This window comes from Phalacrocorax aristotelis, chromosome 3 (genome assembly GCF_949628215.1).
Source record: "Phalacrocorax aristotelis chromosome 3, bGulAri2.1, whole genome shotgun sequence".
Lineage (NCBI taxonomy): Eukaryota > Metazoa > Chordata > Aves > Suliformes > Phalacrocoracidae > Phalacrocorax > Phalacrocorax aristotelis.
In genome coordinates, this window is record NC_134278.1 from 56,187,272 (window position 1) to 56,213,289 (window position 26,018).

A 26,018-nucleotide genomic window follows, 5' to 3' on the forward strand; every position below is an offset into this window, starting at 1 on the left:
CACACAAGTGCCATCCCTAAGCATCACTCATGCATGCCTGGTTGTTCGACTGTCAGAGCACTAAGACAAATATGTTGTGGTCAATGCGAGAGAACACCGACACTCAATTTCCATCTGAGTTATTCCATACCGTTTTTAAAGCAAAGCGTACTGTTGATTGAGTGTAGTGGTGTGTTGCATAGATATGGGTTTTTTTTTCCTAGATTTCTCCCTTGAGAGTCCAGTAACACAAGCAACTGAACCCCTCACCAATCTTTCCAGTTTTTAAACACTGAAAACTTTTTACAGACAGCATAAACTTTGTTTAAATAAAGCTGGTATTCTATGTTTTAATTAAACCAGTTTCCATATCTCTGTCACTCTTAGTTTATTCTTAGGAAAAAGTTTATGCTAACCCTAGTGGCTTATTAGCCACTTGTCAGAAGTGTAATTTTTAAGTTATTTAGGGAGATAATTATTTAGGGATGGTGTATAAACATTCTTGAATTAGAGGCTTGCCCACACAAGGAAATACATGCAGAACAATTTAGGCTGCATCTTAAAAAATGTAGTAGCTCTTACCTTTTTAGCTAGATGCCTTGTGTGGACATTCAACACCATTTGTAGGAAGGGGCAATAGAAAGTTGGACCAGGACATCAGGTTTCTTCTGCAGTATATCTTATTTCACTAGATTTATGGAAAACTCTTAGCAACATGTGGCAAGGTTCTAGGCAGACATTTTCGTGGGTCCCAGTAGGATGCAGGTGAGAAAGAAAAAGGCAGTGGCCCTTCACCTGTTGTGCTGGTTTTGGCTGGGATAGAGTTAATTTTCTTCACAGTAGCTAGTATGGGGCTATGTTTTGGATTTCGGATGAGAATAATGTTGATAACACAGGGATGTTTTCATTCCTGCTGAGCAGCGCTTACACAGAGCCAAGGCCTCTTCTGCCCCTCACCCCACCCCACCAGTGAGCAGGCTGGGGGTGCGCAAGGAGCTGGGAGGGGGCACAGCCGGGACAGCTGACCCCAACTGACCAAAGGGATATCCCACACCATGCGACGTCATGCTCAGCATATACAGCTAGGGGAAGAAGAAGGAAGTGGGGACGTTCGGAGTGATGGCGTTTGTCTTCCCAAATAACCATTACACATGATGGAGCCCAGCTTTCCTGGAGATGGCTGAACACCTGCCTACCCATGGGAAGGAGTGAATGAATTCCTTGTTTTGCTTTGCCTGTGTGCACGGCTTTTGCTTTACTTATTACATTGTCTTTATCTCAACCCATGAGTTTTCTGACTTTTAACCTCCCAATTCTCTCCCCTATCCCACCAGGGGTTAGTAAGCAAGCAGCTGTGTGGGGCTTAGTTGCTGGTTGGGGTAAAACCATTACACATATGCTGTAAATCTCAGAGGAAATCACTATACCAGGTCTAGACCCCTGGGATCCCCAGCACGGAGTTTGTCTTTCAACTGTTTAATGTGTTCATATTAGTTGATGAATGTGGTGGGAGTTTCTTAAGGAAATATTAACAGGAGCATCATAGGATGTCAGCTTTTTTGTATATATACCAGTCATTGCATTATTCTGGTCTGTCTGGAAAATTCCAGGGGCTTGATTCACAAAGTGCCTACGCTGTTGTCCATCACTGGGAGAGTGCCTGGTAGCAGCCCCTTCATCTTTGGGTGCATTGCAGCACTGCACGACTACTCTGCACACTGTGTTAGAGCCACAAGATGGGCCAGCAGAGCCTTACAACGGGGAGGTGTTGAGTCAAGGCTTCCAGACATGATGATTTAATATATCCATCATCAGCAAGCACAAGTTTCAACCCACCTTCTGTAAAAAAAATCACTGACCAGGGCATTAATGCCAACTTATTTATGCTTCTTGCTCTCTTGAGAGCATCAGCTTTTAGTAGGCATTAAGATTTTTCAGTTTCCATCTCTCATACCAATAGATGTGAATTACAGCACTGTAATTTAAAATAACAAACACATACTATGCAGTCTAAAATAATGAGAAATCTAGAACAACTCTATGGGCAGATGGTTTTATAGCCCAGCATTCAAAAGAAGATATAATGCTATTCAGTCTTGAATTAAAGACTTTGAACTCATCCAGCTATTGGGCAGTGCTCATTGCAAGCAATGAGATCCATATTTTTGCCAAAGAATTAATACCTTTCTTCAGAACAGGTGCAATTAAATGAACACAGAGATCTTATGAGTTTTGAAGAGAACTATTTCCACAAAACCATACAGGAAAAATTGATGCTGTGGGTGACTAGATCTCTTACTTTTGACAACTGGAAATACATGACTGCATCATTTAGATGTGTTAGATTAATTTTGCTTTAGACAGACTTTTGTTCAACAGAATAATTGTAGAACAGCGTGTGGCATCTGATTGGTTCCAAGAGAATTACTTTTCCATTATCATTTCAAATGAGTGACCAGCCAGCAGTGTTTCTTCTGTCCTTAATAGGTTACCAGGAACTGGGAAGAAACAAGCAGTTAAAATCAGAAATCATCCCCTGAGCTTCCAATGAGCCTTAGCCTTTCAGTTATGCAGAGGACAATTGTTACATTTTTTACCCTCAAAGAAGTGCAGCTAAATCATAACACTAAAGAGCTTGTATCTTTTTCTTCATTATTCTGCCAGATCTGAGCTCTTGATTTGCAATACCATAGCCATCAGGCCTTTGGCTGAAGGCTGAGGGAAGCTGGTGATTAAAACATACCTTTCCCGGCACAGATCGCCTTGCTTATGTAACAGATTATTTTTCAGTATTTAATTCCTGTTCTGTTTTTGTGGTAACACAGAAGTCGTGACAAAAGTGTGGTCTAGATGTTACGGTGCTGAATCCTGGCTGGGGCGACGTGGGTTTCTTTCTCAGTTCTGCTCCAGATTTCTCATATTGCCTTGTGCAAGTCATTTAATCAATCTGTGCTTTACTTCTTTGTCTAAGAAACCTGGGTGGTAAGCAGCCCCCAGCTCATAGTTCTTGTCCAGAAAAATACCTGGCAACTTTGGATCCTGTCAAGGCTGCGGTCAAACAGAAAATGATGAAGCTGGAAGGACCCACTAAGCTCCTTAAATTCTACTGAACTGGAAACAGGAAAAGGCAAGTTATGTAAATAAAAGGTAATCAGATGGTTTTTTTTAAATGACAGTCAGAAATATTTTTACAGTCCCAGTACATTTCATTTTCTTTTCTGTGGTGACGTATAACCTACCTTTTCTCAAATGACTCCATATTGCTTTTTAATCAGCCTTTACAGATTGTTCAGCTTTTTAAAGTGCTGTTCAAATGAAACCTTTGAGAAGACATCAGCAAGTAGAAGAAAAGGTCTCACCTCTTCCTATTTACAGTACTATCTGTTCATTCCTCCTAGTGTATTTCTCATGCTGAATGTTGTTTTCTTTTCCTTTACCTTGAAAACTAAATTCAAAAGCCTTCATTGACAGGAAACATGGGTTTATTGCCAATATGCACAACAATTAAGGAATATGTCTTCTCTCTCCAGTAACAATTTGCTCTCCTGCACAAGCACAGCATATTCTTACTAGCCTCAGCAGCCCCTGGGCCCTTGGTGAGGTAGGTCATTGCATCATCATGAGGGACATTGTAATGCCAAATGGTTGAATTCCTTCCGTAGCTCTTAATCGCATTAAGAAATGTAGAAACATTTTTTCCTAAATACATTTTCTTCTCAGGATTTCTGTTGTGCTGGATGTATTCCTACTGCCTTCTGGCCTGATCCGTAGCCCACCGGGAGCTAGACTCGATGGGAGTTTTCCATTGATTTCATTATTTACTTTGTTTCACTTCACGTTATTGACTCATATTCACTTCAGCTCAGACCCTTAGGCTAAGCAGTTCTAAAATGTGAAACTCCTGTCAGGAGGACCTAATTTTCAGTGAGAGAGAAGATTTCTGAGACCAGCAATATTAATGTGGACCTGAATCAAGGGAAAACAACAATCTATACATTTCTGCTTATTCTGCACATTTTATATCTCCCAGAAAAGACATATGAACCCAGATTTGCATTTTTATTCAGCCATCTCTTAATTTAATCTCTCTATCCTTCAGTAAGTTAAACACAGAAGCTTTCCTCATGTTTTTCTCCTATTTGAGCCTTCCTTCCCCTGTTTCTCTTCAATCTCTGTAGCAAGCTAAACATTGGCATCTGCTGCTCCAGGAAATATTTTGTGGTTTTCCTAGTATCTGCAGGTGGCTGCGCTTGGCTGCATCTCCCAGCCCTACTGCTTCCATGTTTCTCTGACAGAAAGATATAAAAGTAATAGCATACAGAAGTAGCATGGTTTGGAGAAAGAAATACCTGTTTGGGAGTTCACACTTCCCAGATATAGCTCCCTAGATGTTTTACCTCCCATGAAAATTTTTGAGATTTCTTCTTTTTTCCTGGTTTATACTGAGAGGAAAATGAGACCTTTTGGTGTTCATTTTATTTATTTGTTTATGGAGTGAAGGCACGAGCAGTGAGTGGCAGCTGAGTATTTGGGGCATTCACACTGGATACTGAAAACCCTAATAATCCACTTTAGCCCAGGGACAAGACCTTTTCCCACCTGCATTTGATATGAGTACAGAGCTGCTTGGCCATTCTGGAGCAGAGCTCTCTTCTATCTCTGAATATGACAACAAAAAACCCAACTTCCCCTCTGCCCCATGGGAGACACTGGGAGATCTTTCCCAATAAGTTTCTACAACAATTAGGCAGTTTTGATTAATCAAGATTTTATGCTTTATTTCACCCCCAGTTAGGTCTCTGAATTTGGTTTCTGCCTCTTATGCTGGTTCTTCCTGTGCCTATGGAGTGTTGCATCATACGTTTCTGTCTCTGCTGCCCAACTGTCTATAAAATAGGGATAAGACATCCTCAGATTCCCTGGATGCTTTACAATGATTGTAATAGCTGCATTTTCATGTAAACATGTAAACAGATGGAAGAATGCTAAATATTACTCAAATGAAGAGTACAGATATAGGTATGCCAATAGATTCTGGGCTGAATGTAATTCCATTTTAAAGAAGCATGTATTTAAGGCTTTTCATGACTTTGCTTTCCATAGTGGAGTAAAGATGGTAACACTGCATCATATATCATATGGGTACTGATAGATAGATAGATAGATAGATAGATAGATAGATAGATAGATAGATGGACTGATTCACATATGTGTTTGTATGGTCAACTTCTGATGGCTCCTTGCAGGGTTTGTTTGAACAGTTGGTTTTTTCACCCCAAAATCGCAATGGGTTATTTTAGACTGGGAAAAAGAAATAACCACAATCGTTTCTGTTTACTTCCTGGATGGCATACCATGAAGCTATTACCAGATAAGGTCTTAATATTCCTGCAGTTTATAACTCTAGGTATTAAGTTTTGGGGTGGGGTTTTTTTTTTTTCATTCTGTTTGCAATGCAGCTTACAGATATTAATGTAATTTTTTCAAAGTTACAAATCTACACGTGACTCTAAGGTGTGGTTTTTAAGGATGGTTTGTACAAAAGGTAAATCATAACAAAGTCTGTGTAAACTACAATGCATCTGTGTAAAATACGGACATGAAGTATTTCTCTCTTCATGGGGTTTTGTTGCATTTGGAGGCTTTATATTGTACTTTGCACTAAGAGCAGAGAGAAAGTTAAGGCAGTTTCTGACTGTTGTGTGATCAAACATGCTGTGAAACTTTTGCCAGATGAACCATTAATGCTTTGTTTTTCCAGTTCCATTTCCTGGGAGAAAAAAAAAGTTTTCGTTTCATCATCTGTGCTCTTTTTGTGCATCATCTGTGCTATTACACCTAACAAGGGTGGCCAGATCCCCAGATGATATTGGGGAGAACCTTTCCTCTGACACTGCACCATTGGAGTAGGCAGAAGTTTTGCCTTTGAAGAAATGTAGTCCTGGAGATGGCAGTAAGCACAGACTGCACTCCACTGGTCCTCCAATTGTGCCTTCTGAGCAAAAAGCCTCCTGAACTCATGGGGTGTAGCTTTACAACAGGTGAAGGGAACTGAGATGCCAGGATGTTATCATGTTTTCTGTGGCTTTACTTACTACATCGAAGATGTCAGCCGAGCTGCTGCAGAAGTCTAAGGACAACTTACACATTGTGTACCCCATGTGTGCGCGTATGTTCGCTGGTGATTTATGCCGGCGGGCAGCTGAAGGTACCCGAAGACCTGGTGCACAGTAACATACCACGGAGCATATTGCCTTTACGCTGTGATTTTCCCCAAGGAAAACAGTGAGCTCAGAATGAGATGCTAAAGCCACCGTAGCTGTAGCTACTCATTGTGCAGTTTGATGGCTCCTCTCCTTCCCACAGTGCTTCTGAGCTGGCCAGGAGCTGCGTGTTGATGAAAAAAGTTTAATCCCTGTTCCCACCCAGAAACATTGCGCAAGGCAGTTCTGGTAATACAATGAATTGCTTTCTCCAGCAGACCAAGGTGGGTATCGGCAGGGAGGTTTGACCATACAGTCGGCCAGCTTGGACACACTGTTATGTGCTTTGCTTTTAACAAGTTGCTTCAATGTGACTGGTCCCAGAGATATCATGAATGACAGCATTTGGTTCTGCTTGGCGAAATAAAGGTGGCCGGTGGTTTGGATTAGAAATTCCATAAAAATTCCATAATTAAATATGTTAAACTTTTTGTCTCCTTCTGATAGTCTGACAATCCTCATACCCTTTCCATGCTGTGCTTTTTTGCTGACGTACCTCCTTTCAGCATTTCCTTTTGGCCTCTCAAATGCTTAGACCAGAAGAAAGTGAGTAATAAATACAGCAAGGCTCTTTAGTATTTAAACTCTTTCCATGTTCTCATGGGGACATCATACCCCATAATTCATAAAAAATTCCTGTGGTTAGTTCAGGTATTTAGGAGTTTACCTTGTTCCCATTAAAAGTCAAATGCATGTTTTTAACATCTCCAGTGATTTTAATGGAGGCAGCTTCAAAACTTAATAAAATAGTCTATCATTTCGAAATTTGAGAGTATCTAGTGCTGATTATGAAAGGTTAATAACATTTTAAATTGGAAGCACAAAATATTAATCGTGCTTCCTTCTTAAGTCAAATGCACTTTATGTCTGTTTCTATGGCAATGATAATTAAGACACAGGGAATGGTAATGGGCACAAAGAGACTGGATCCTGCAGTGAGCTGAGCAACTCCTGGAAGGACTGGAGGTCCCCATCCTCTGACAGCAATATTGAGGAACATCTCAAAGGAAAATGCTACATTTTGCAGGATCAGGTTGTGGAACTTTTACCAATTAGGAGCAGTGTACGGTACTGCATAATCCTATTAAAAGCAACCAGATGTGACTCCATGGCAAGTGGCAGCACAAATGTAAAACATCAGTCCTGTGAGGTACAACAGTCTCAGTTCCTACTGGAGTTTGCATGGGTAGTGCTTGTCAGCTTAGATGCTTGCCTGTATGACGCCCAAATGGCGATTCAAAGCACTGCTACATGATTCCCACAAAAGCATTCCAATGCCAACGGCAGAGAAGTGAAAATGAGCAGGATAAGAAATACAGCTGAAGTGCCGTTCAGAAGGCCAGGGAAGAAAACCGGGCTTTATTTCTGTTTTCCAATAACTGGTAAGTGGAATGAAGATACTTCATGAACTCATTCTCTACTCCCCTGTCTTCCCCCTTCTTTCAGCCATGGTTAGAATTTGTTTTCAATGAAGAATGAACTCATATTCTAATAAAAAAATATTAAAAATCAAATAAGAAGTACTATTTCCTATTTGAGTGGATCCAGGAAGTTTTGGAGGACATACACACAGGCTCACCCCAAATGTTTTATATGCATCTTATATGCATACCTACTAGGAGCTCATTTCTTCTTCCTTAATAAAGAGAAAAAGGAGGTTGGATAGCAGGTGTTCAGAGGACCGCACCTTAGCAGTATTTTTACTTTAGTTCTCTGTCAAATGAAACTGTGAGGTTTTTAATACATCAGTGGTAATTGTGTACATGCTATTAAAATTTAAAATTTAATTTATATATGTGTATATATATTATAGGTATATGACTATATATCTGTATCTCTATGTATCTCTTTCTATGTATTTATATCTATCTATATAGCTCTGTATCTATATATTAAGTACCAACTATTAAATATTAATATTATATATTATTTTTTAATCATTATATACTTATAATATATAGTATATTAGTATATAATATCTAGATATATTTTCTATATATACCTTATGTATAATGTGATTTTCACAAATCACAGTTATACATGTCTTTCAGACATAAATGGACCAAGGGTCCAAATTAATAAAAATTGAAATTTGATTTATTTAAGAAAATACTGCACAGAAAAGAATTTATTTGAGATTTTAGTCCTTCTGTGGCTGGAGGGTTCCTCCCATTCCCAGTGAAATAAGCCTTGCACCCCAGACCTACCCTCCAAACTAGTGTGAACATGACTTAGCTTTTTTAGGTCAAAGATGAGACTACTTACACAGGTCTGGTAACTGGATGGAGTAGAATATATAGCTGGAGGTGCAATTTTAGAAAACTATTCATTTATCCATGGGGTAGGTTAAACTTCATTCACCAGAACAACTTAACAGAATCACCAGAAATACTAAGAAAGCTTTCTACCTATTAAAATGAAAAAGACTCATCTTTTATTTACTATTTTAAATTTTGGCAAAAAAATGCAGGTGTAAAGACCCGTGATGGTTGTAAAGGATTTTTTTTTTCCTAAACAGACATTTACCACCTTATTGAAAAGCAGGACGGGCATTTAAGCGAAGTGTTTATCATGGGTACTGAAACAAAAGCCTGATGAATTCTAAATTACAGACCTGGTCAGGAATTGATTGTTGGACTGTACCTTTTTAACTCTCCTTCAAGACATACAGTCTGCCTTTGTGACTCAGTGTCTCAGAAAAAAAACCAACATGACATAGCATGACATAGGCATCTCTGTAATGTTCTTGCACAGGGGAAAAAAAAAAAATGAACCAGTTAAAACCGTTTAAATGCGGTGACATTTTTGTTAGCTGGGAACCTGCGTCACCTCTACTAACAGAACTACCCAGCACTGGTTTTGCAATTGCCTTGAATCTACGGTTTCCTGATGGAAAGATCCAGAACAGAAGCCCGTGCCTCCATGTGTTGTGGGAAGCCAGTGCTCAGGTGTCAGTGGTGCTGGCAGTAACCCAGCGATGGCATTATTATGCCCAGTGACACGTAAAGGAGACTACAGCATAACATTTTGCTTGGTTTTTTACAAGCCTTTAAACTTGATATGTAATTAAAGAGTCTTTTCATATTTAATAGTATTTATCTTGTGTGTCAGATAACACTTGTTAAAAGTCATCAGCTTTTCATTACCAAGATCATTAATACTATTGGTGATACCGTGACTTGAATAGCTCTTAGCTTGTTTGTCACAGCTGCAAATTGACTTTCTAATGACTGATTCACTTGTAAATTTGCCTTTTCAAGAACAAACTCAGAAGTACCAGACTTGCTGCTTACCTCAAATTCTTTTATTGACATTTACTTTTGATGTAAAGCAATGTTAAGCTAGTGATTTTAGTGGGAAGCTCTCTTCTGGAAGGTCATATTTTCAAATAGGTAGCATGCTGCCCGATGGAACAGCTTTTTTGTGCATCCAGATTTTGCTGATTTTCCCATCTGTTCCCCCTGCTGTGACAGGACACCTGGCAAAAGGACCAGATCCTGTTTTTTCCTGCATGGGCGCACTTTGGCCTGCTAACCTTTGCATCGCTACCGCTGTGTGTGATGGAAAGGACAAAATTGTGCTGGGCTGGCAGGCAGGAAACCTGTCTGCTCTGTGCTTTCACTTTTACTTGCAGGCTGAGCCAACAAGTTACTAGGAGGCACCAGACTGGACTCTGCTGCTCTTTCAGAGCACAAGGGCAGATTAAAGAGTTTTCCTTTTTTTTCCCCCCGTCTTCACATACAAAAAGCATTCAGTATGAATTTGGTCTTCTACAAGGTTTTAGAACAGGTAGCCTTAGATCTTAAAACCAAAAGTAAACCAGTAAATCATTTAGTTTTGCCTCTTATAAAAGTCAAGGTGTGAACTTCTTCCAGTTCGTTAGCCAGGCTCAAATCTTTGATTAATGCATAACTTCCAGAAGACATCAAGGAATGGAGAGCACAATGCTTTCCTTTTAGTTTGTTGCTGCTACTCATCACCTTAGTGCTATTTATTTTTGCTGGTGTAAATATTCCTCCACAGTTTCTGGATTTGAGAGACCACCTCTGCACTGAGAGACTGATTCAGTCACTATTCTTACATGTGCCAAGTAAGCCCAATGTTCATATCACCTGCCAGTGTAGACAGATATGGCCCAAAGAATTACTCTGACTTGCAGGTCTAGTCCATCAGAATTCTTATATTGCTTATACTTTCTTAGACTGCAAATTATTTGTGGTTAATTGGGAGGAGCTGTTGACACTCTCGAGGGCAGAGAGGCCCTGCAGAGGGATTTGGACAGACTGGAGAGCTGGGCAGTCACCACCTGTATGAAGTTTAACAAGGGCAAGTGCCAGATTTTTCACCTGGGGCACAGCAACCCTGGATGTACACACAGACTGGGGAACAAGAGGCTGGAGAGCAGTTCTGCAGAGAGGGACCTGGGGGTTCTGGTCGATGGCAGGCTGGACATGAGCCAACAGTGTGCCCTGGCAGTGAAGAGGCCCAACCATGTCCTGGGGTGTATCAAGCCCTGCATTGCAGCCGGTCAAGGGAGGGGATTGTCCCGCTCTGCTCTGTGCTGGTGCGGCCTCACCTTGAGTGCTGTGTGCAGTTTTGGGCGCCACAGTACATTAAGGATATAAAGCTACTAGAGAGTGTCCAGAGAAGGGCCATGAAGTTTGTGAAGGGTTTAGAGGGGACATCATAAAAGGAGAGGCTAGAGTCACTTGGTTTGTTCAGCCTGGAGAAGAGGAGACTGAGGGCAGACCTCATCAGGGTCTGCAGCTGCCTCACAAGGGGAGGAGCAGGGGCAGGTGCTGATCTCTTCTCTCTGGTGACCGATGACAGGACCCGAGGGAATGGCAGGAAGATGTGCCAGGGGAGGGTTAGGTTGGGTATTGGGAAAAGGTTCTTCCCACAGAGGGAGGTGGAGCCCTGGAACAGGCTCCCCAGGGAGGCAGTCACGGCACTGAGCCTGATGCTATTGAAGAAGCAGTTGGACGACACCCTCAAAGATATGGTGTGAATTTGGGGCTGTCCTGTGCAGGGACAGGAGTTGGACTTGATGATCCTTGTGGGTCCCTTCCAACTCAGGACGTTCTATGATTCTATGATTTTATGATTCTATGTGATAGGCCTGTGTAGGGTTCGTTTAATAACAGAACACCTGTTATGATACAAGATGTTACAGATACTGTATTTGCAGTGAGTTCCAAGGTTGGAAGGTAGGGCAGGGTGATTGCCACCTGACATGTGACATGAAGAATACAGTGTTATGAGGAGCCTCTGGTTGGTAGAAATAAGCTGATGTATTGTAGATGCAAAGACTGTGTCCTCAAATTTGGCTATACTAGATGACAGTTTAATGACAGTACTGAGCCAGCTGTAACTGTTGCATTGTCAGCAGGCACAAGGTTATATACTGGCAGAAGACTATGTTTGAGGTGGAGGCTTAAATCAGGAAAAAAGCAGAACACCACCAAAGCAGCATTGGAGTCAGGAGGTGACTGTTAGAGGCAAAATAATTAAGCTTGGATGTTGAGCCCATTTCCTTGGCGTGAGTGTGAACTGGAGCTGAAACTTCCCATAAGCATCCTTGCTCAAGGTGAGAGCCAAGCCAGAGAGATCACCCAGGCTTGCAGCTGAATCCAGCACAGTACTAAGCACTGTAGTACTGACCCAATAAAACTGTCAGGACCAGGCTTAATTTTATGGACCTTGATAGTCCTCTGCCTGGGCATGAGGAGGGGTGGGGGCTGTGAGCTTCAAATACCTCAGTGTTTGCTGTGGTTGTGTTGGTGCTCCCATCTCTTTCACATTGCACAGGGTGTCTAGGGAGGAAGGGGACTTCTTCACAAAGACTCTCTCCATTCTAAGGACTTTGCATTCAAATCCAGACAAACATCATTTGGACATTAATTGCATTGGGTGATCATATAAGCTGTGATCTCAGAGTATTGCTAAATTATTTCATTTTGTTTTGTGTTGAAACCAATCTCCGTGGAGAACTCTGTTCTACTTCATATATCCCTGCTTCATATGTTTGACGATGAAGTGAGATATTAAGGGAGTTCCATGAAGACCTATGCTCAGGTAAGGTTTTGTGATATACAGGGAGATGGAACTATAGGAATCCTCTGAGAATATAATAACTTAGAGTAAGCTGTCAGTGCAATCCAGAGTGATTTGACAGACACCTCCTGTGGGAGGACCGAGTGTTCAGTGTGGGGAAATGGAGGTGCGTTGGTGGATTTTCAGTCAAGGGGCACCTTGAGTGGGAAGGTTGCCTGCTTTGTCACATTAAAAGCATCACAGGAGTTACTAGTCACTGAGGTAACTGGCCCGCAGAAAATGATAAATCAGTATGAAAACTACAGCCTTTGCAGTGGGAGCAGCAAATGTTCCCTTTTACAGGCAGCAATTACTCTGTATGGAGAAAGAGTGTGCTGTGTTTCCGCCTAACAATACAAAATAAGATGTGAAAAAGTTACGTGACCCTAGTAATTTTCTTTTGTAAAACCACATATGATTTCCTTAGTATCAAATAGTGAACATATTTAGAGTTCGTAATCAGAAAAGTGGTTTTAATAATAACAATCATTTTAGATAGAATTAAATAAAATACCTCTGGCAGTGATAAATCAACTTGTTACAACCTTGCTTCTAGAGGTGCCAGTGCCTTATTGCAAGAGAGATCCAACAGACATCCACAACAAGGACAAAACAGCACAGACAGAATGTGGCAATTGAAGAGAAAAAGATGTAAAGCCATAGCAAAGGTGTCTACTACTATAATTTTGCTCTCATGCGTGGAAACAAGAAAATGCTTGTACAAACTCAGTTTTATCATTACAGGGAAAAGAACTGCTACCCACTAGGGTGCATATGTACCTGTGCACAATCAACATGTGTACCCTCATATACAATTGTGTATAATTGCCGTCTAGAAAGAAATAAGAATTGCTGGAATTTGCCATGCATACTGTTGAAATACTAACGAAGTCCCACTAGAGAAGGTTTAGAGTGGAATTCAGCTTCAGAGAAATGGACCTAACTGAAGATGTCAACATGTGAATTTGGTGGGTAAAACACCTACATTTAGGTGTCTTAACCTGGAGACAAGTCCTGCCCCTTCAGCTCTGAGACTAAGCAATCAAAGCTTGATCCTCAGTGTTACTAAGAAGCTCCAAATAACAGTTGTAGTATTTCAGAAAGCAGCTGTAGTCGTATGGCTCTTTGTTAGTAAACTGATGGAAACTGAGAGGGAGAATGACGGGGCAGCTTAAAAACACGGCAGCTAATAAAAAAAATTAACAATAATGAAATGGGACCTTTGTTGCTAACTCCTCATTTCTTAAATAGCATCAACAAAAAACTTATGTTGATGATGGGAAGAATTTGCTCCATATTATAGTCTTAACTAATAAAATGTTACAATAATGCTGGGAAATAGAAGATTTTAGCTCACATTTTATGAGTCATCTGAGCTTTCAAAGTAATGAGTGTACATTAACGTCTACTTTGCTTAGGGCTGGATGGAAGTTTAGATAAGTGACCTTCATATCTCACGCTTTAATGCTGACAATTCTCAACTGTACACTCATGGCACCATCTGTAAGAAGATGTAAAGGTCTTTTTGTCCATATCCCTGCCTTTGGTTAATGTTAAGGAAACTCATTTTCCCCTTTGACTTGTTATCTTTTTGGTCAGCTTGGGCAGGGTAGGTGTCTGGTTTCTTTCTGTGCTTCAGAATTCTTGTTTGCATCTACTTATCCCAGACGCCTCTTGTAAATCTGCTACGACTGCCTCATTCCCCAATGCCTTCCACCTTGCGCACTAATTTACCTTTGCGTGACCAGAGTAAGAAAACCAGCAGGAAAAAAAGCGAAGGGATGCAAGGGCATTTCTGTTGAGACAGCTCACACACCCAATGCCAAGCAAAGCAAAATGTACTATCTCTTGCTGGAGTATGAAAAATCAATAAATCCTTTGGCTTCCATAGGATGGCCTCACTTCCCCTTTTGGAAGGAGACTCCCCTTCAACTGCCTCCAAGATGTCTCCGGGGGTAGTATATTCTCTGTGCTCTTCTCTTCTTGAGGGACAAATCCTTGGGGCTCATGGCAGAAAGCCCTGGGGGATCCCGCTGGCTCTGCGTGTGCAGGGTCCCTGGCCTCGTCCACACTCAGAGCTCAGGAGCTGCCCCTTTGCCGCTCCTCAGAGCAAGGCATCGCCTGTGCAAGTGGCAGGGTCTTGCTGCTCCTGTTGAGTTTTTGAGTTAGGGTTTTTTATTTTCACTTGTAAGGCAGCTCTTGCTCAACTGCTCCCTTTCCCCTTTCCTTCTGGGATCATACTGGTATTACTGACTGTGCAAAGAGCAACACAATATTTAATTTCTTCTACAAATTGCTAGAGGACATTACAATCTTTCCTTTTCCATGATTTTCCATATTGCAGTATACCTGGAATGGTACATCCCTTTGCACATGTGCACAGATGGTCATAATCTCTCCTGCATGATCAGATGATTTTGCTCACCATTTTTAATGTCAGATTTACTTTTCTTGCTTCAAACCCTCTCAGTTTTACAGATCCATGTCTCTCTTCCCTTTGTGCTCTTTTCCTCTTTCTCTCCACCCATTTTTTTTCCTGCTTGCAAGGGACTGTCAACTGTACAAGCAGACCAACATGAGTGTATGGTAAACCAAGCTATTCTGGAAAACTTCCTGAATGAAGTCTTCCAGAGAACAACTGCCCTTTTTCCAAAGCTACATACTATACCCTCAAATCTTGAAGAAAATTCTTGGGCCAGATTCTCATCAGTTTATCTCCAGTTTAATGACAGGGAAACCCAGAAATGTCTCTGTTGGATAACATGCATTGCTTATCCTGAGGTAAAGCTTGTGCAACAGTGTAGGAAATGAGTTCTCTGTTTCTCTCTGTCAAAAGAACCAGCCCAATTATTCCAGATTTTGTCTACTCCTGGTCTGGATATTATTGATTTCTATCTCTTCTCACTATCATTTAATTTTGTTGTTAAAAATGTAATAGCCTTTATAAATTTGGAGGTGTTTAATCTCTCATAAAAATAGCTGTATTGTAAATGTTACAACTCAGTGAAAGCAATAACATTTTGTTTTACTATCACAACTGCATCCTTAAATGATCATAAATTGACTTGGAATTAGCATAATAATTCTATAAAAGAAATAAGAATTTATAAAATGAATGTGAAAAAGGTTTAAGTTTAGTGTGAATCAGGAAATAGATCCTAGGACAGACCTGGAAAATGCTTGGTGGCGTGTTAAAGAGTAGGAGATAAAGCAATGACTAGAAAATCCAGGATGTGTTAATACAGTGAATGACTGTTGGCTGAAACCTTAGCACTACGTGAAGGATTAATGGAAGCTGTCCTAGCTTACCAAGAATATTAAATGTACTACTTTACCATTAGGATTATTTGGATCTGTTTGATACAAGCATTTGATTAAGAAGTATTTACTTGTAAGCAGCAAAAGGCAGGCAGACTGAGGCACGCACCATCTCTTTAGAATCCATCAGAACTTTCCTCCTCGGTGCTCATTCCCATGTGATCCGTGCTGCCCTGCTGGGCTCTCTCTGTGAAGTGGAGAGACCGCAGAGGAGAACACGAATCTCTGGTAACTGGGAATGTGCGCTGGTTTCAGGTCCCATCACTGCGTCTTCATCAGCTTTCATCGCAGAGACACAAATTGGTGTTTCGCTCTAACATCTGTAAATCTGAGAAGCTGGGGCTCCTTAGGGGCTGCTGCCCACCCTTCCAGTGAAACCGACTGTGTGCTGCAAGCACAGCCCCCAGGCAGCCCATTGCACTCCAACAAGCCAGACGTCTGCTGCCAGCGCCTGCAGAGGAGTCTCTGGGGGAGCCCTTTTGCCAGAGCAGGATGCTCCTGTGCTGAGAGTTGGTCTCCTGGGAGCTGTGAAGGTAGGTTTGGGGGAGCAATGGGGCAGCTCAATAGGGAAATTGCATCCATCCTCAACATGGAGAGGAAGACAGGCTTTTCCACTGTGAGGAACATTAGGTTTCCAAGGTGCAGAAAGTGGGATGGAAAAAAGGAACCAAGAAGATAGGAGAGTGAGGATGAAATGTGAAATACCTGGGCAGAGTATGAGAGGAAGAAAGAGGAGAGGACTGGTAAGACAGGAATGGGAAAGGGGGGAGGATTAGCATAAAGCAAAGAAGCATGGGAATAGAGGGTCTTCGTTGGTCTCCCTTTGCCTGCCAAAGGGATGAGGATGGTGCCCCCTGTGAAGAGATCCCTCACCTTTCACCAGGTCCCTGCCACATGACTTTTCTTCCCTCCCTGCCCATTTCCTAAATGCAGTCTTCACTTTCACTCATAAAATCTGTCGTTCTCATCACTATTAGCACTATCAGTAATACCTCTTTTGACTAAGGTGACATTTAGCAGCCATACACAGGCTGTCTCCAGCGGTAAAAGTTGTCCTCTGACATGTGCCTGAGGCAGGAAGGCAGCTGAAGAGGAGGGGACGTGAGGGCACGATCACAAGAGGGTGAGGGAAGCAGAAAGAGGACTAATGTGATACGAAGAGATGAAAACACCAGGTGTCTTTTTTTTTTTTTTTTTTTTTTTTCAAGCTAACTCAGCTCCCTGAGTGTGGCCCTTTCAGAGTGTTATCCTGTCAATGTCATGGGTACTTAGAAACTACCACCATGTGGTGTGGAGGCCACAAGAGGTACCCCCATCAGCCCCACTCGGGATGTCTGCCCTGCGAGAAAAAGCACATTCCTCCTGGGGTGGGGGTCAGGTCTCCCTCCAGGGCTGTTTCTTCACTGATTTGCTTGCGGAGCTTGCTATCAAAGGCATTGATTGTGAGGAAAAGATATGGGTTTTCTTTTTATTAAAATGATAAAATACATGAAGACTTTCTGTTTTCAGACCAGTTGCTGATGTTCATCTGCATTGCATTGCTCAGAAACAACGAGCAGGTGCACTGCTTACTGTAAGCACATCTGGAAACAGAAGCTGTGTGCTTTGCTCAGGCAATCCTGTAAAGGAAACTCAAAGATTAAAGGTTTTATAATGTTTATTTTCCTTTTGTATTACTTTGCTGCCGATTTAAGTCAAATGGTTTTGCAGTTTAGATTTGGGTGCATACGGTATTCAAGTTGGTTGCCACTAAAAATAGATTTAATCTAAACATCAGCTAGAATGTTTTAAACCAGCTAACTTCATTATACAGTTAAATATACTTTGTTTTTTAGGAGTTGTGAATGGTGTCAAACAAGGGAATATTTTACAAATTAGTTTGGGTAACATAGGAGATATATTTATTGCGATGTCCTTTTTTGTAAAAACAATGTAAATAGAAATTATAGCTAAAGTGCTTTTGAAATGGTTTTAGGAGTCCACTCGTATCTTGACAAGCAAGGATTTTAATACATCTTTTTTCTTCCTCATGGTGAAACTTATATACATCAATCACAGTCCATTGAGAGAAAGATGAAGGCTTTATTTGGGGGCAGAAAACTAAATTTGTTAGTTGTCTGTACTTTGGTTTATATTGGAGAATATTACTGGAAATTCTATTATTGGAAAACTAGAAAATCTTCATTTTTCAAAATTATGTCTGAGATTTAGCAAATCCCATCTTATATTTTGTGGAAAAAACCCCAGATCCAGCACGGGTGATTTAATGTTCCTGACACTGGTCTTGCTGCCTTCAGAAATGATGCAGATTTACAACAGGGGGGAGCCACTGTCGCTCCTGGCTCCATCTGCACAGCCCGCTCCTTCTCAGAGCTTCTCACCCTTCCTGTTGGATGTCTCCACTGTTCACTTGGCTCCCATAGCTTGTAGCCTGTTGTACTGAGGCAGTGTGAAATGAGTACTAGCTTACCTTGGTGCATGGTACATAGCCTCAATGTGAATGTCTCTGTCACCTGTACAGTGGAGGAAGAGAGGGGGAGCAGAGAGCTGGAAGTGGGAACCACCATTGCTTTCCCAAGGTAGACAGTCCTCATCTGTCGATCAGAATCCTGAATCCCAGGTAGCTGGCACAGCTATGGATCTGCCTCAGGCATCTCTAATCTAGATGAAAAATGGTATCTGGAGGTTTTTGTCCTTGAAATTTAGTCAGTGCTAGGTGATGGGGATATATTGATTGCTATCATATTGAGGACAGAACAGCTACATGAAATGTAAGAAATAAAAACCTGACAGTTCCTGGGGAGGAGGAATTTCTGTGGCAGGAACCAGGGTATGCTTGCCCTGATGAGTGCCTCTTAGTAGCATCCAGTAAGTCACTTCAGGAAATAGGCTGGAAGGGGACACTTGCTGCAGCCAAAGGGGCTGTGTGCTCTTCATACTTGCACCTGGGCTGCTTCTCTGAGAGTTTCCCTGCAGTGGGTGCTCTGCTCCCCGTGCGGGTTTGCACTTACCGGGCATGATTTAGTGTGGGTACAGAACTGAGTCAGATTTAATTTGTGAGTTTACTGCCAAACCTGAACCAATTTTTAAGCCAGCTGTACAGCACTGATTTAATAAGGAAGAAATGGAAACCATTCAAAACTCTGTGAATTTGTCGAAAATCAAAATTTTGGCTGAGTGCTACTGTGGGGTTTGAACTAATTCAAACCTAAAGCTCACAGTGAAATTCAGGAGGCTTGAATCCATGCCAAGGGAAAGGTTTGCATAGATCTCTGCAAATTGGAAGTGTCAAGGTTTCAACAGCTCTGCTTGATAAGTGAGTAAGGAGAGACTTCCCTCTGAAGTCTGCTTCTCTCCTGGAATCCAGGATGAATGTGTCATGGCAACATACCACACCTGATAACGTATCTTTGAGCAGCTTTATTTGAATGGGTTGTTAACAACATAAACAATAGCAATTGTAAGTATTGATACTACATTGACAGGCTGTGAAATGGTTTGGTGATTCATTCTCCTAAATTAGCTATTTTCTGCTATGCACTGTGAATACTGCTGTTGCTGATAGCAAAACAAAAATACCTTAAGAAAAAAAAGAACTAACTTGGGTGAACTATATTTGGGGCAATTATTTATGAAGGGATTGGAGCTGGGTATGGTAGTCCTTGCAAATACTCCTTGTTATGTCTAAACATGGTCTTCTTTCTGTGCATGACTTGTGCATTCATTTCTGTGAAAGTGTTTGTTAGTTATAACCTGTTGCCAAATCGGTCGAATAGTTGTTAGGTACAATGGTTGTTTGCAGTTTCTCACAATGAATATTTATGATGTGCAAAAATTTCTGTCACGTGGTACTGGATCTGGCCCTTAACAGGGTAACCGAAACAAAGCAAGTAGAGGAATAAAGACCCAACAAAAACCAAACAACAAGATCATAAGAAGTGCAAAACAAATATTGTTCACACACTGATAGTCATGTGTGCAGACAGCTGTAGGTATTTGTGTAAAGCAGCCACTTTCTAAATATTCAGGTCTACCGAAAATTATTTTCAGGATCTTTTTTGTGAAAATAGTATCATAGCTAGCATAAGTCACTTGTAAAAACTGTTTAAAGTATTAAGAGATGAACACAAATATAAAATCTGAGCTATCCATGCGGTGCTTGCACTGAAGAATTAGAACTTTGGGTTTTCACAGTAATTCTGAAAGGTCAACGTTTAAAAAAAATATTTCAGAACCTAGCTGTAGACTCCCATTTTTAAAAATTAAGATTTCCACTTCATCTGCAAAGAACTCTATTCTGTAACTACTAATGTGTACTACTGGAAAAATACTAGCACATGGAAGAGAGGCTGTGGGAAGGAGAAGAATTTGTCTTCAGTGAGATTAATGGAGTACAACTCAGTACCATTTTATTGTTCTGTAACCCCAGATTTTAACACCTGATCTGTGGAACAGTCACAAGTGGCTGGTTGTCCTACCTTAAATCAGAGTAATTTGTGATACTCTCTTAATATTTATTGCAGTCACATAATGTTTATTACCACAATCCTATTCCTCCCTCTCTTATTATTTTTGGTGTGCTTACCTGCAATGTTCAGCACAGCTGGTGAGCACCCAGTAAGCCATGGGGCACCAGGGGAGGACACCAGGTAGTGCCACATCCTCTGATTCTGACCTAGGCCTCACACCTGAGTATTAGTCTGTGTTATGCTTCACAGGCATTAATAATTACAATTTAAATAGTTTAAAGCAGACTAATGAGCTCACCTGAGCAACTCTGTAAGAATGTTTATCAATCATTAGAGAAAAAGTAAAAAAAATGAAAAATTAGCATGCCAGAAGCTGTGTAATAAACCCTGTAAGACTAGATATTAGAAAGATTAAGCTGCTCTTTCTCTACAGCAATATATATCTATAATGAGATGCAGTTGGTTCTTACAAATGCACCACAGATTAATTAGTTTCAGAATACTGCAGCTTGGTACCTTAAAGGCTCTTGAAAAACATTACCCATGATAGAGGAAACAAAGTGAGTATACAGGAGGGACACTGAGAAAAGCAAATAAACTTGGCTCTTTGCATTGTTGTATTCCGGGGAGGCAATTTCTCTTTAATGAATTTTCACTCAGGAATCCTGACAGGATGTTACAGATGTGACCTTCACCTGTAGCTTTTGAATTTGAATAAGTAAGTTAAGGAGAATCAGGTTGGCAGAATATGTATTTCTCAAAAAAATATGTGCAGTGTTTGAAGACCCTGGAGTACATATTGTTTTCATTTCTTCCCCTCCTGCTTTATGTATAACTTCTAAAGTGGTTCCAATGTTTTAAACTAGATGTGCTGGGCCAGAATTATTCAACTGTTGCACAACTTAAAGAGAACGTGTGCTCTGTGTGCCTGCATAAGTAAGTGCTATGCTGTGCCAACACTTTCTCTTTTCTGTTCGTGTATTTTCTTCAGTCCATCTCCCTCAAGAAAACAGAAGTGCATGGGGCTATATACAAAACACACAACAAAAAACCATGCATGGTGCATTATGTAAAGGGAAGACATGGTGGTGTAATATAAAGAATTTATCAGCATGAGTATGAGATGCCTGCATTACTCAAGAGAAGCAAAACCCAAAGCTAAATTAGGTAGGTCATCCAAAAAAATATGAAACAAACCCTATGCAGAGACTGTCCTTTATTATGTGATACACAAAAACTGTTTATATTGATTATTAAGACTTTTTGTTTCTACTCGTATATAAAGGTTGATACTTTATTTATAATAAGGTTTATCTCTAGATGCAACCTGAAATTATCTTTAGATCCACATAAGCAATGATGTAGTTCCAAACAAACCATATGTGGGAGAACCAGAATATTGGAATTCAAAGACCCACTGGGAGTGAGGTGGAAAGAAAATGCCTAGCAGAACCACTAGATGTATGGATCATTAGATATCTGCATATCTCAGAAATTTGTAACTGATCTAGAACTGAATGCCATATTCTTTAAGGGAAGAAGAACGAAGTATTTAATTGTCAGATCATTTAAAAATAATTTTTTAATACAGGTGTGTGCATTTGTTTGGAAATGTTTGATTAAAAGAGCACAGGCAGTATCACAAACACAAACTGAAATTATCTCCTGGCTATCACTTCTATGCATGCTTACATTATTGTTCAAACTCTAATTTTAGTAGACAATCCTGAGGAGCTACAAGCTCTTTTTCCTTTTCCTTCAACTGTAATATTTATTGACTCATAAATTACTCCTGTAATTTTGTTTCTTTAGTTGTTGCTGTTGTGAAAGCACCTTTTGGTTACAATAATCTCACTAATAGCTGACAGTAATGTGTACTGTGTACATGTGAACCCGAGGCAAAAGTACAACTTGCTGGCATATCAAATCCTGGTAAAATCAGTGGAGATAATTACATGTACTTTTCCTCGTAAAGCTTTCTCAATATTTCCCCAGGTTGGACTGAGATGATTATTTGCTCCACTCTTGCCAAAGAGCTGCAATAAAAGAGATGCCAATGGCTGTGGGGGTCCAGTGGCTGCTCCAGAATTTATGTAGGGGGACACCCCCTTAACTGTATTGACGCAAATGCACACAGCCAGGGCAACAAGCAGGAGCAGCATGTGCTGTCACAAATCTACAATGTTGTTGGAATAGCTGAGATGAGGGGGACAGTTTGCACATGGAGGCTGGTAACAAATAGGGTACTGCAGGGGTCTGCCCTGGGATGTGTCCCCTGCAATATCTTTATCAGTGATCTGGAGATGAGGGACTGCACTCTCATCAAGTCTGCAGGTGACAGCAAATGGGGGATCAGTTGATGAGCTGGAGAACAGGGCTGCCATTCACAGGGACCAAGACAGACTGGAGGAACAGACCACCAGGAGCTTTATGAAATTCAGTGGGGACAACTGCATAGTCAATAACACCTGGAAATTGATTTCCCCATCAGGAGAGGTTGAGGGACCAGGCTCAGCCTCAGGGAGAGACAGCTCTGGGCAGATTAACAGCAGCCCCACAGTACCCATGGAGAGATTGTTGAGAAGAGAGTGTTATACAGACACGGGGCTTTGGCTGAAATAAGCAAGAGAGGTTCACATGGGATATGAGGAAAAGACTTTTCCCCATCGAGCCAGCAGGGCAACCCTCCCATCCAGCCTGAGTTATCCCATGATAATTGACTGAGCATTGGCACAAGTTGCCCAGAGAGGCTGTGGAATCTCCAGCCTTAGAGATATTCAAAAGCCATCTGGACATGGATATGGGCAGCCTGCTCTGGGTAACCCTGCTTTAGAAGGAGGTTGGACCAGATGACCTCCATAAGTCCCTTCCAATCTCAACTAGTCTGTGATTCTCTGATCCTATGATCTTATCTGGGGATGTGATTTTAAGAAAAAATATAATATTAGAGAAGATTTTATTCTGTGTGTTCTAGATCCTCTAACATAGCCAGGTCCTTGAGACTGTGAATTTATCCTCTGCTGAAAATTTCAAAATTTGTTCCAAAGTAATTACATTGCAAGACTAGAATAGATGTTTTCCACTTCTTATTATGTGCATGATACAACCACAGTCCTGTCAGCTCTTGTTTTGTAATCGCAAAAAATATGGTGCTGACTGCCCTCTTATTGGATGACCTAAATAAGATTTCAGTGCTGTTCTGCCAATTACTGTATGTATTTTCAGGTCTAGACCCAGTAAGTTCTCTGAATTTTGGAGCCAGAGCCATTGCACACTCATACTTAGGTGTCTTGGAGCTTGCAATGCAGCATTGCTGAAGGATCCACTCCTGAGTTCCCACTAGTTGGATAGCCACTTGGATAACCAAGAACCCTAGTGTAGGACACATATCACGACACACGCATACCTATATGCATGCATATGCACCACTTAAAATTAATCAGTGGTAATGTTATTTTACACTTTATAAGCACTGTAGCAAACTACTTATGTCTGATGTTAGAATACGCTAGATCCTAGCAGCAGATCTTCCAATTGATTTCAGCTATCAAAACCAAAATCATAGCTAAAACTCTGTTTGGGTTTGAAACTTCTCAGCTGTTTGCTCTTCAGTGTTCTTCCCTATTGATATTTCTGTGTTTCAGTGAATGTTCTTGTCACAAGTTGAGAGCTCAATAAAATATAACGCCCCATAAGAATACAGATTATATGAAGGCAAAATTTATTCCATGAGCCTAAGGGGATAATTTGTTTTTCATCTCTTTCTTCTCTCTCAAAATATTGAGCTACTAATAGATGGTATGTAAAGAGACCAGGGCAAACCGAAGAGTTAAAAGTTTGCAATTTATCAACTCAAGCATGAAAGTACAGAGAATAGGCAGGGACACAAGTTAGTTGGGAAAGAAGTCTCAACCTATTGCATTAAAACATGGTTTGCACTAGTCTAATGAGTTTTCTGCCAAATGAGGCATGAAACATACTGCCAGAATATAAAGTTGGTAAAATACCCAAATTACTGTATAATGTCATTATATGTTTTATCTTATTGGGGAACTGGTACAGAATACATTATCTTTAAATTTACACAATCTGCAAAACCAGAAAAAAAGCTTTTTAAATGAATGTGCCATTCAGGTAAGTTGCTAATAAAAAGAGATCAAAGCCTACTGAAAAGCATAAAAAATATACATCTACAACATTCTCAAGAACACATGAAAAGAATTGTTCAGTAAAGATGTCAGTTCAGTGTTCAATTTACAGTCCTTGTTTAGTTGGACCTATGGAAAAAAACACATGAAAGTAGGAAGTACAACATCCCACAGAAATTTTTTTTTCTATAATTGTTCCAAATAATTAAGAACTGCAAAGAATAGAATGATTTTAATGTTAGCACATATCAAATAATATGCAGAGATTGGCTTAAACAGTAATTCTTGATTATTTTAGAATGCTATGTTTTGTAAATATTTAAAGAGGGACGACTACTTTCCTTAGTAAGGAATTGTGCTTAGTTGCAAGTGGTATTTTTGCATGACTAAAAGAGTTGGTGATTAAAATTTTTTAAAAAAAGGAAAAATGATCTCGAGTTGTTTGTTCAGAGTCCCATTTCTGTTTCTGTCCCTAAGGGACCACTTTGTAACTGTAAGACAATTGGACACTTTCAAAATTAATGGAATTTCTCTTACATCTCATGAGGCTGGAATTTGTCTGCTCCAATCTCCTCAGACACAGGAGTAGATTGTCTGCTCAAGTGTTTTCCCTTTGACTACTCTTGAATTCCATTTTTCAGTGGTTTCTTTACAAACTACACCCAGAAGCTTCCTAGAATTGACTACAAGTCAGTGTATTGCATCAATTACTACAATATGATGAATTAAATCTTCATTTATCTGAATGCCAGTAGGCAGCTCTGAATCTTTCCTGAATGGCCAAACATTGCTTTAAGCACAGGCAGAGCTCTGCCTGCATTGTCTAGGCTGGTTCACTCTTTTGCATCCTTTTGCTGTTATCCGTTGTTAATACAGTTGTGTTTCTTCTCAACATGCTGTTTAACAGGTGACTGTCCATGGGCATCCTCAATGTCCCTTTATCTGCCCAATGATACACTGACATTGAAAGGCCCTGTGTTCATTTTTAACATGTCTCAGGTGTTTTCTTTTAGATACCTTCGGAAATAGAGTGCTGTTGAACTCTGTGGCCAGCTATAACATTCATTAAAAATTAATTTCCTACTTGCCTGGTATTTTCCTGATTTATGTGCTTCTGAAGGCATTTTGATGCGTTCTTGTGCAGGGGTAGATTTCCAGGCTTCACATCAGTATGTTAAATCGGAAGTAGGATTGAGGGCCTGCAGTTCAGCCTTACCAATTAGTAATGTTTTTTCCCTTCTGGGGAAAAAAAATCCTGTCACTTTCAAAGTATGTAATCTGATTTTTCCTGTTATATGGGTTTGTCTTAATGGAGCACTTTATCTTGGAGGAGGATGTTGGAGCGGAAGAGCTGGGCAAGGACTAGGCCTCTCTTCCATGTGAGGGGACTTTAGAGAGGGAGGGAGCTGCCCTCTTCTGGGCCAGGTGGAGGGAGGAGGCTTGGTCGGGTTAAACTACCCGGGGCTTGGCAAAGTGTCCACTCAGGGAAAGAGGAGAGGGGAAAACATGTTCTCCTGACTCTTTGTGGACCTTTTGAATTAAATTTTGTTGTAGCTTTAACCCTATATTTTTTGGCCACAGCTTTCAAATCATCTCCCTTGTTACTGGGAAAAGCAATCTCTTTATTTAAAATATAATTCTTCTAATGTGCAGTCAAGATGGGCAGCGCCAGCGTTTTATCTGCCTACCCTGTGTATGTGCTTGTTCTAACAGTGCAGCTAGCGTCAGTGCTAAACAGAAACACACCC